The following is an 11,057-nucleotide window of genomic DNA, read 5'->3' on the forward strand; positions in this document are numbered from 1 at the left end:
TTGAGACAGCAGGGTTTCGTGATTCAAGGTCACTCGGGATGAGTGCGGATGGAGTATGTTAGGTGTTGAATGGAGTTATGATGATAATCGTGTTCTATCTTATATTGGCATGTTGGGTACAGTGAATGGCATGGAATTGGAAGTGAGGATCAGGGTTGCAATTCGGTGTTGACAAGGGATGTCACGAGCTCGGATGAGCAAGAAAGGGGTTTCGATGTTTAAGGTAAGCTGGTATTGTCTTCGGCGTCACCTGAGATCGGTGTTTTGTGAAAAAGGCTTTACATTCTGGTTAAGGATTCTTGACCACTTTTCAGTGTTAGTGCGACTGGTAGTTTGGATGTACAGATCTGTTATCTGTTATGGAAGGTTGTGGGAGCGTGCACACGGGGAGGTCGTATTAGTATGGCATGTAGCCACTTGATTGATTGAAGAATTAAACCAAGTATGAAGATTGTGGTGATAGCATTAATTTGAGAATTTATGCTTGGAGGGCACTCGACTTATTAGGTTGTGGACCGTGGAGGATTGCCCCGGTTATGATGGTAGTTCTCGTGTGTTATGAGAAAAAGGGAGTCATTATGGACCTTCAAAAGGTTATTAGCCTAGTTCAGTGTGATCAGAATCAGCTTGAGGTCTGTGGATGGATCTAAATGTGAATATGGGCTCTATATGAGGCAAGATGTGTTCATTTCAGCAATGCGCTCCTTTGGACAAGTAGTCGGGGTACTATTTCGTCGTCAGCTATTCCATGTAATGATATATTGCACTGTATGAGTTGTGAGACGACTTGGTGAATTTCTTATGTGTTGAGGTTCCGCGTAGAGATGATGTTATGTGAGCACGATGGCTCTCGAGATTCAGATCGTATATCGCACCCCAGTTGTGCTTGAGTTTTGTAGCATATGGCACTATGTGTCTCCCCAGGGATGGTATTATGCACTTAGCATACTTGTGACCGATATTCGGTATTTTGTTGTAATGAGCAATTTAGCTCGATATATATCTCCTTATGTGAAATCTATGTGTGGATCGGGTGGCACGCCGCCATGGGTATGTTATTTGGATCGGGTTGCACACCGCAATAGTGAGATGTTGAGTACAGTTCCCCGTATCTGTTTTTATGTGTTTTGTTTACTCTTTTCCTGAGAAGAACTTATATTAGCTGTGTGCATGCGTCGCATGTATGATTCACGAGCGGGGTAATTGGATTTCCTTTTCAGAGTTCGTTTTCCTTTTGTATCACATTCGAATTGATAGCCTATTGGCACGTTGTGGCATCATATGAGACTTTTGATCATGCCCGGGGTGGCTTATTGCCTGAGCAGTTCGTACTGGGTGAGACGAGATCATTGGACTTAGGATCAGTGCAATCTTAATATATGAAGTATATTAAGAAGCAGAGACCATTATTTGGTTCCGAAACAGGTGATGGTTCTTGTAAGGAGTATAGGCCTGATGAATTGTTGATTCGGCAGTTGGTTATGAATTTCTACACATCTCTTCCGTCACGGCGGTGTTGTAAGAGTTACAGCAAGACTTATGTATGTCATGAGGTGCAGTGGGAGCATCAGATTCGTGGAACTTCGACTGATTTGATCAGAGAATGTTATTGTGGTCCTGTGAGTAAAGTGGTGCAAGGTGTGAATTCAGCTAAGGTATGCAGTCATGTTTTGGTGTTGCTGGTAGTTATTGATACGGTGAGCGTATGTTGGAACAGGCCTGGCAGAGAATTTCTGATGTAGGAATTGGGCTCTAAGGCTTATTTGCTTAAGTGAAAAAGGATATCTTCAGATTGATCGAGCTAGGGTGCCCAGCTGAGTTGTGGTAGCACGGGTAGGTGCTCAAGCTGTTAAACTGTGATTTCGGACAACCCCAACACAGTTCTTAGCACGTTCGAGGACGAACGCATGTTTAAGTGGGAGAGAATGTAATGACCCGATCGGTCGTTTTGAGCTCTAGCGCGTCGCTCAGCAGTTTGGGGGCCATGAGCAGCTTCACTTCAGGTATTATGACTTGTACGCATGGTCGAAATTGAATTCCGGGAAATTCGGAGTTGATTTGGAAAGAGAATTCTCATTTCGGAAGCTTTAAGTTGAAAGAATTGACTAAGATTGGATTTCAGAGTAAACGACCTTGGAATCGGGATCTAAAGGTTCCAGTAGGTTCGTATGATGATTTCGGACTTGGACGTATGCCCGGATCGGGTTTCGGATGACCCGGGAGCGTTTTGGCGCCTATTGTGGGAGTTAGCATTTTGGAAGAAATTTCATAAGTTTGGGTTGAAGTGCATTTCAGTGTTATCGATGTCCGTTTGGGATTCTGATTCTGGGAGTAGCTCCGTGTGGTGATTCTGGAGTTGGGAGCTCGATCGGAAGTGAATTCGGAGGTCCGTAGGTAATTTTGAAGTCATTTGGCTAAAGATAGAAATTTGAAGGTTTTTGAGAAGTTTGACCGAGAGTTTGACTTTTTGATATCAGGGTCGGATTCCAGTTTCAAAAGTTGGAGCAGGTCCATAATATCGAATATGACTTGTGTGCAAAATTTGAGGTCAATCGGACCTGATTTGACGGGTTTTGGCATCGAATGTAGAAGTTTGAAATTTCAAAGTTCATAATGTTTGGATTGGAGTACGATTCATGATTTCGACGTTGTTTGATGTGATTTGAGGCCTCGAGCGAGTTCGTATCATGTTTTGGGACATGTCGGTATAATTGGTTAAGGTCCCGAGGGCCTCGGGTGGATTTCAGAAGGTTAACGGAATGAATTTTGGACCAAAGAGTTGCTGAAATTTTCTGCAGAAAAGCGGTTTTGACAGCAACTAGTGCAATCACGGAGCTGAATTTGGAAGCTTATTTCTCGAAATCTGTAAGGAACTTGAAAATTTGCGAAGCGTAAAAGTTCTTGCCCTTGCATTCTAGTTTCCAGGAAGTTAAACCATTCATGATTTGGACATTTTATCAGAAAGTTATGATCGATTGAAGATGGCTGGTGGAGCAGTTTCGACAAAATTTTCTGATGCATGGAGCCGACTTTAGAAGCTCATATCTCGGAATATATAAAGAGTTATATGGTGTGCAACCTATCAAATGAATGATCTTCGAGTCTAGTTTCTAAATCTTCAAACCGTTTGCAGTTGGATATTTCCACAAGGAGTTATGGGCGTTTTAACAGAGGGTGTACATCAGGGGAAAATTATAATAGGATGTACAACCAGCACATCGCAAGGTACAACTCAATGAAGCCTGGGCAGATTGTTTTAAACACGAGTTTTGGCCCATTTCTTTCATTTCTTTCATTTGGCTTGGACGATTTTGGAGAGCTCAAGGAGGGATTTTCACCAAGCAACACTAGGTAAGTGATTTCTTCCTATTTTTATGTTAAATTGTGATCTTACATGGATTTAGACATGGAAAATTAATATAAATTTGGGATTTTTGGACTTTTACCTTGAATTTGAGCATGAAAATTAGAGCAAATTGTATATTTGAGTTAGTAAAGCTATGGGTAGAATTTATCTTCGAGAAATTTCGGAATCCGGGCATGTGGGCCCGAGGGCATTTTGGTCAACTTTTCGAGCGGAGTTGGGAACTTATATAATTTGAATTGTTACAAGTATTAGAGTGAATTTTTATTGGTTTACCCATTGTTTTAATAGTTTTGGGGCGTTGTTCATCAATTGGAGTCGTTGGTAGGGTTTGGAAGCCGGTTATGGAAATTTCGGAGCGAGGTGAGTCTCCTTTCTAACCTTGTAAGAGGGAATTGTCCCCATATGTGAAATAATTGGTTATGTGCTCCTATTTTTGGGGGCTACGTACGCACGAGGTGACGATAGTCCGTGCATAGCTACTAATATGTGTAGTCCGGGTAGTCTAGGACCCAAAAATATGCTATACTAGGAATATCTGTGATCTTATTGACAGTTGAATTTCTTAAGTCCTATCGAATTGGTAAATGAATTTCTAAGAGGATTAAACTTCATTTTCTTAAATCATTAAAAGAGAATTGGCTTTTATTTGGATAAATCTTCCCCGATAAATTCTTAATTTGCTGTTTGAGCATGTATTTCTATGTGTACATGCGTCGTATGTATGATTCGTGAGCATTATGATTGTTTAGTTAAATTTGACCGCGTCGCATGTATGATTCGCGAGCGGGGTAATAGAAGCATCTATGGTTCGCGCCGTTCGACCCTCGGCAGTGCATATTTTACATTTATGTAGGATTGGGCCGTACGAACTCGACATGAGTTGCGCATGCTTGTATTGCTTGCCTTGAGATTTATTGATACTGATATCTGCTCTCCCCGACTTGAGATAATTGTTAATTAGTGGATTATGAATCCGGAGACTTTTAATAAAAAAGGAACTTTTACCTGTTTCGTGACTCACTTGAATTTACTGTCGTTCTTAATAAATCCGTGATTCATCGCATTAATAATATTATTATTGGACCATTAGTAAGTGTCGAAGTTGCCATCTCATCTCTACTTCTTCGAGATTAGGCGGGATACTTACTGAGTACACGTTGTTTTCGTACTCATGCTACACTTGCTGTGCATTTTGTTGCACAGGTGCAGGTATTTCTAGTGGCCCGCTGGGCGTAGCAGCATGGGTGACACGGAGACTAGAGGAGCTGTAATTCTCGAGGCGACCCGCAGCTAGTATAGTCTCTCTCAGCATTGTATTTACTTTCTGTCCAATTTGTGTTCCGGACAGTTATTGTACTTTATTTGATTTCTTAGAAATTGCTCATGCACTGGTGACATCGGGTTCTGGGATGGTTATGAAGTATTTTGTATTAACTGTTTATCATTCAATTTGATTTGAAACGATTATCTTTTGCTGGTAAATTTGAAGGAAAATCATAGTTTTCAAGAGTATTAAAACGAGAATTTAAATTAAATATTTTGGTTGGCTTGCCTGACAGTGGTGAACGGCGCCATCACGACCCTCAGTGGAATTTGGGTCGTGACAGAATCGAAAGGAAGTAAAAAAATGGGGGAGGAGGAGTTTTGGTCTTCGGGGAAGACGAAGGGGATTATTTAATCAGGGGTATAGCGCGCTAATTCTATGCGATATAGGTATAGCGCTTGATTTCTATGCACTATACCTGGCAGTCAAATCGTCAGAGGGTATAGCGCGCTTATTCCATGCGTTATACCTTAATGGCAAAAGTTACCGTTAAGGTTTAGCGCGGTGAATTTCGGCGTTATATATAGAAAAGTAATTTTTTTTTTACTCTCATTAACGTAACATTGGTCCAAAAAACAATAAAAAAGTTCCGGACTCGTATATCATATATATGAGTTGAAATTGAAGTTAAAAATCTCAACCAAGCCAAATAAAACATATTCTCCTTGTAATTCTCTTGCGTCAATTCATATATTACTATAGAAACATTTTACTATACATATATAGTCCAAAGGAATCTAATTCTTTTCCGGGTCACCTAAATTTAGATAATTTACAATTCATGGGTGACACCTTCATCGCCAACAATTAATGGGACTATCAAAACCCAATAACATCATTAATTCCTCTAAAACATTGTTGCCCAAGTGAAACTAGTTTTCTGAAAAAATAAGTTAGACAACTTACTGCAACAAATTAAATTATACTAATTATGCTAAATGAAATTACATTATACTAATTCTGCTAAATCTCTATAGTGTTGGTGTACAAAAATAAAATGCTTAATTAAAATAAGTGTGGTAAAAAGAGGACTTCGATTATTATTGGTGGATGATGAATCTTTTAATTGAAATGTGTAGCTAAGAAGAAATATAATACCATGCCTAGGTTTTGTGACTAATTTTTTTTTATCTCACGACCTCATTTTTTAATCATATTTTAACTAGTATTTCTTTGTTTTTTTTTTTTCAACGCATCAATATATAGTTTAATAACTCTATGACAGTTGTTAGCCCATAAAAATATGAACAAGTGGATTCAGTTGCTTTCCAGGTGAAATTTTGAAATCCTTGTATTTTTCATGATTTTTGCTAGTTGTATCATTTTATTCGAAACAAAGAATTTACTCCCAAAATGGAAATATGAATTGAAGTGGGAGCAACTCTTGGTGAAATAATGGCAGTACCTATCACTCAAATCAATTTTAATGCGCAACTAAGATGTAGATTCAAAATTTAAATTTTATAGGTTTCGCTTTTAAGATTCTTATCAATAAACTTATTGTATTTCTAAAATTATATATCCATAGTTACTATTTACTACAATTTTAACGAATTTTTACCTATAATGTTATGTTTCACGTTCAAAAATTATGAGATCAGTTAAATTCTGCAACTACTCATTTTTTTCATTTTTCTACAAGAAACCTCCAAAACAAACTAAGATGCGTAATTGATAAAAGTGGTACTTACCTACACCCTAGAATGTCGTCTAGCAATCAATAATATTTACTTTTTCCAGATACTTTTTTTAGGATCGAAAAAATCAGGTGTCATGCGGAAACTAGCAAAGCAAACCTTGAGCGACGATAAATCAGATAACAAAAGAGAAATATACCAAAAGAGACACAAACATTTAATGTGGTTTGGTCAATTAACCTACATCCACGGCGGAGATGAGCAATCCATTATACAAAAAGAGAGTACAAAATATCGAAAGAACAACCTCATGAAGAGTGACACACTAACACTTGTCCCGTAAAGTTCTCCCCCTAAACACGACTCTCAAACCCCATATGGCTACATTGTGGATGCTACTGAATGAGAAGGAAGGATCCTCAATTTATAGAAGTCTAAACATTTTCCTACGTGAAAAAGGACTAGCCAAATATGGGAGATTTATAATTTCCTTATACAAAAAGAAAAACCCAATTATGGTAAATATGTTGCCGTTTCCTTCAAGAGATAGGAAAATCAAATATGGTAAGAAAATCTGGACAAACACCTAACGATTCTCCCCCTTGGCCTGAATTTTCTGACAAAATAAATTTGATCCATCTTCTCCACATAGCCTTCAACTGGTTGCATCTCCAAATCTCCGCCGCTATGTTTGTCTCAACGCAAGTAGTACTCCTGTCAAATTTCTCAAACAAAAATCATAATTGTCGTCAAATAGGCTGCGGCTAGAACTAAACCCGCCAAGATGAACCTGTCTTGAACCCCGCTCTGTTACCACTTGTTAGGACCGAAAAAATAAGGTGTCATACGGAATCTAGCAAAGCAAACCTTGAGCGACGATAAATCAGATAACAAAAGAGAAATATACCAAAAGAGACACAAACATTTAACGCGGTTCGGTCAACTGACCTACATCCACGGCGGAGAAGAGCAATCCATTATACAAAAAGAGAGTACAAAATATCAAGACAACAACCTCATGAAGAGGCAAACACAAGTGACACGCTAACACTTGTCCCGTAAAGTTCTCCCCCTAAATACGACTCTCAAACCCCATATGGCTACATTGTGGATGCTACTGAATGAGAAGGAAGGATTCTCAATTTATACAAGTCCAAACTTTTTCCTACGAGAAAAAGGACTAGCCAAATATGAGAGATTTATAATATCCTTCTACAAAAAGAAAAACCCAATTATGGTAAATATGTTGTCATTTCTTTCAAAAGATAGAAAAACCAAATATGGTAAGAAAATCTGGACAAACACCTAACACTTTTCTCGCTCATAACTTATATAGCATTAAACAAAGACTATATATAAGGGTAAATGAATAAATATCGTGTGAGTTGAATTCATAATTAAATATTTTAAATATTTGATAAATTTCTTAAGGGTGAAAATCATTTACATTTTTTATGTTTGTTTTAAAAATTAAACTCGTCCCCCGACTCTGAATAATAGTCATTCGCATCATTCTATCCTACCACAGTGTCAAATTATTTTCCATATATGTAAAAAAAATTATTATATATGATATTTTTTAGTTCATTGATATTATAAATAGAATAATCATATTATAAATCTATTGTAAAATCTATTACTACTTTTGTGATTATTATTTCGATATCATGTGTATTAAGTATGCATATAATGTATATTTGTGTGTGTCCGTGAGACTTTAAGTTCTGTTTTTCTCTTATTCTTCACTGCGTATATAGATTTTTAAGTTTTGTTTGTTATTAATAAATCTTTCTAAATTGTAAAAAAAAATATCATGTATAGTATAAATAGATGGATATTAGGAATTTATTATAAAATTTACCTATATTTTCTCCCTTTTTTATTACATGTGTTGACTAATTTACAAAGTCTTACTTTCTTTTATTCTCAATTTTACAAATAGATTAAGTTTTGATTGCTATTAATAAAATTATTTATTGTAATTTTTTTCCTCAATTTCTTATTACTGAACGTTATTATGCTTGATTACTACTTCTTACTCTTTTTTGTTTCAAAAATAATATTTTTTTTATAGGTAAATTCATAACATAGATTAAAATATAAAAAAAGTATCAAAAAAGAGATAAACGCTGTAAAGGCTAAAATAGTGTAACGACCCCGCCGGTCGTTTTAAGAATTTACGCCCCGATCCCCTATTAGCTGCATTCCCCATGTTTGTTTCCGCTATTGTGAGTTGCCGGGAAGATTTATTTGGAAATTCGGAGAGTTTTGGGACACTTAGTCCCTAAATGAGAGTTTAAGTTTTAGAATTTGGACTGTAGTCGGAGCAGTGTGAAGACGGCGTCGGAATAGAATTCTGTTGGTTCCGTTAGCTCCGTTGGGTGATTTCGGATTTATGAGCGTGTTTGGATTGTGTTTTGGAGGTCTGTGGCTTAATTAGGCTTGAAATGCCGAAAGTTGAATTCTTGAAGTTTCCGGTTCGATAGTGAAATTTTGATATCGGGGTCGGAATGGAATTCCGGAAGTTGGAGTAGCTCCGTCGTGTTGAATGTGACGTGTGTGCAAAATTTCAGGTTATTCTGCCGAGGTTTCATAGACTTTTTGATCGAAAACGTATTTTGAGAGTTTTGAAGTTCTTAGGCTTGAATTCGATGCTAATGGGTTGATTTGATGTTGTTTGAGGTGTTTTGAAGATTTGTATAAGTTTGTTCATTGGTATTAGACTTGTTCGTGCTTTTGCTTGAGGTCCTGTGGGCCTCGGGATGATTTCGGATGGTTAACGGAAGAGTTAGGAATTTGGTTTGGCAGCTGAAGCTTTTCCATTGCTGTCATAACCGCACCTGCGACTAGGGGACCACAGGTGCGGACTCGCAGAAGCGAGCATGGAGCCGCAGATGCGGCCACAAGCAAAGGCAGCAGAGATCGCAGAAGCGAAAGCATTGCCGCACCTACGGGACCGCAGATGCGGAATCTGGGTCTCAGGTGCGGAGATGGAGATCTTAGTGGAAATCGCAGAAGCGGTCCTTTGACCGCAGAAGCGGTCTCGCAGATGCGTAAATTGGACTGCAGATGCGGAATCCCTAGTCAGAAAAAGGGGCAGAAGGAGGGTTTAGTTCAAAAGTTAGAAAAATTGATTGGGAGCTCGGGAGAGGGCGATTTTGGGTGATTTTTGAAGAGGAAATTAGTGGGTAACAATTCCTTATCCCTTTCTAGTTGTATTCCATTAATCTATTGTTAGTTTTATCATTTAATTTCGGATTTGAGATGAAAATTGGGGAAAAATTTGGAGAAAGTTCTTAGACCTAAATTCCGAGTTTTGATTGGGAAGTTGACATTGGATTTGGATAATTTTAATATGGTTAGACTCGTGAGAGTTTGAGGATTTTGAAAATATAAATTTTACCCGATTCTGAGATGTGGGCCCGGAGGGCATTTTGGTCATTTTACCTAATTTCGGGTATTAGCTTAGAATTTTTTTGTAGAATCAGTTACTTGAAGTGTTATTTACATTATGCAATTGAATTTAATAGATTTGGGCCATTCAGAGTCGAATACTCGTGGCAAGAACGTGGTTTCGGGTTGATTTTGGAGCTGGTTCGAGGTAAGTGGCTTGTCTAACCTTGTGTGGGGGTAACTCCCCTTAGGATTTGATTTGTTAATAATTGAAATGCCCTGTACGTGAGGTGACGAGTGCGTACTTGTGCAAATTGTTGAAAATTTTGTTTTCTTTAAGTAACTATAAATGTGATTTTCCGGTTTCCTGTTCATACCGTGTGTAATTTAAGCCTGCTATTAGCTTAGGGAAGCATGTTTAGTTAACTTAATTGCCTTACTTGCTCAAATTGCCTTATTTGGATTATGTGCAACATGCTAGGCTAGAAATACCTGTTTTATTTTGGTATGGAAATTCGAACCGAATTGAGTATTCTTTTGTGTTGCTGATGTGTGTTTACTTTGGGACTACGGGACGGTATCCCGGGAGATCCCCCCCTGTATGTTTACTTTGGGACTACGGAATTATAATCCGGGAGATCCCCCTGCACTTTTGTATTGGAACTACATGACTGCACCAGGTAGATTCCCACAGTATTGAGTATTTATATTTGGGACTACGGATGTAGTATTCCGGTAGATCCCCACACATTATGAGTTGGACTACGGGACTGCACCCGGGAGATCCACTGGATATTTATATTTGGGGACTACAGGACGGTATTCTGGGAGATCTCCCGATTGTTATCTCTTCGTTGAGCTGTATTTATTTCCGTGATTACTTTGTCTCTGCTAAAGTTGCTGTTGTTTCTTCTTTCCTGTGTTACTTTTACTGCTGCACTTAAGTATATTGTCTTATTCTACACTGTTATATCTTCTTTTTCCTTTTACCTCAGTAGGGCCCTGACCTTCCTCGTTACTACCCAACCGAGGTTAGGCTTTGCACTTACTGAGTACTGCTGCGGTGTACTCATGCCCTTCCTGCACATGTTTTTCATGTGCAGATCCAGGTACTCCCACTCAGTCTTATCACGCTTGAGGCGAGGCATTTTGTAGAGACTCCAAGGTATATCTATCGCGTCCGCAGACCGAAGAGTCCCTTTCAATTCTCAGTACGAGTATAGCCCTTTCTGTATTTTTCCTTGTTGTTAGACATTCTGGAATTGTAGCTTATTATGTAATCTTTTAGCTTGCGATTCACGGGGTTCCGGATTTGGGAGTGTTAGATTGAGATTCT

This window comes from Nicotiana attenuata, unplaced genomic scaffold, assembly GCF_001879085.1.
Source record: "Nicotiana attenuata strain UT unplaced genomic scaffold, NIATTr2, whole genome shotgun sequence".
Lineage (NCBI taxonomy): Eukaryota > Viridiplantae > Streptophyta > Magnoliopsida > Solanales > Solanaceae > Nicotiana > Nicotiana attenuata.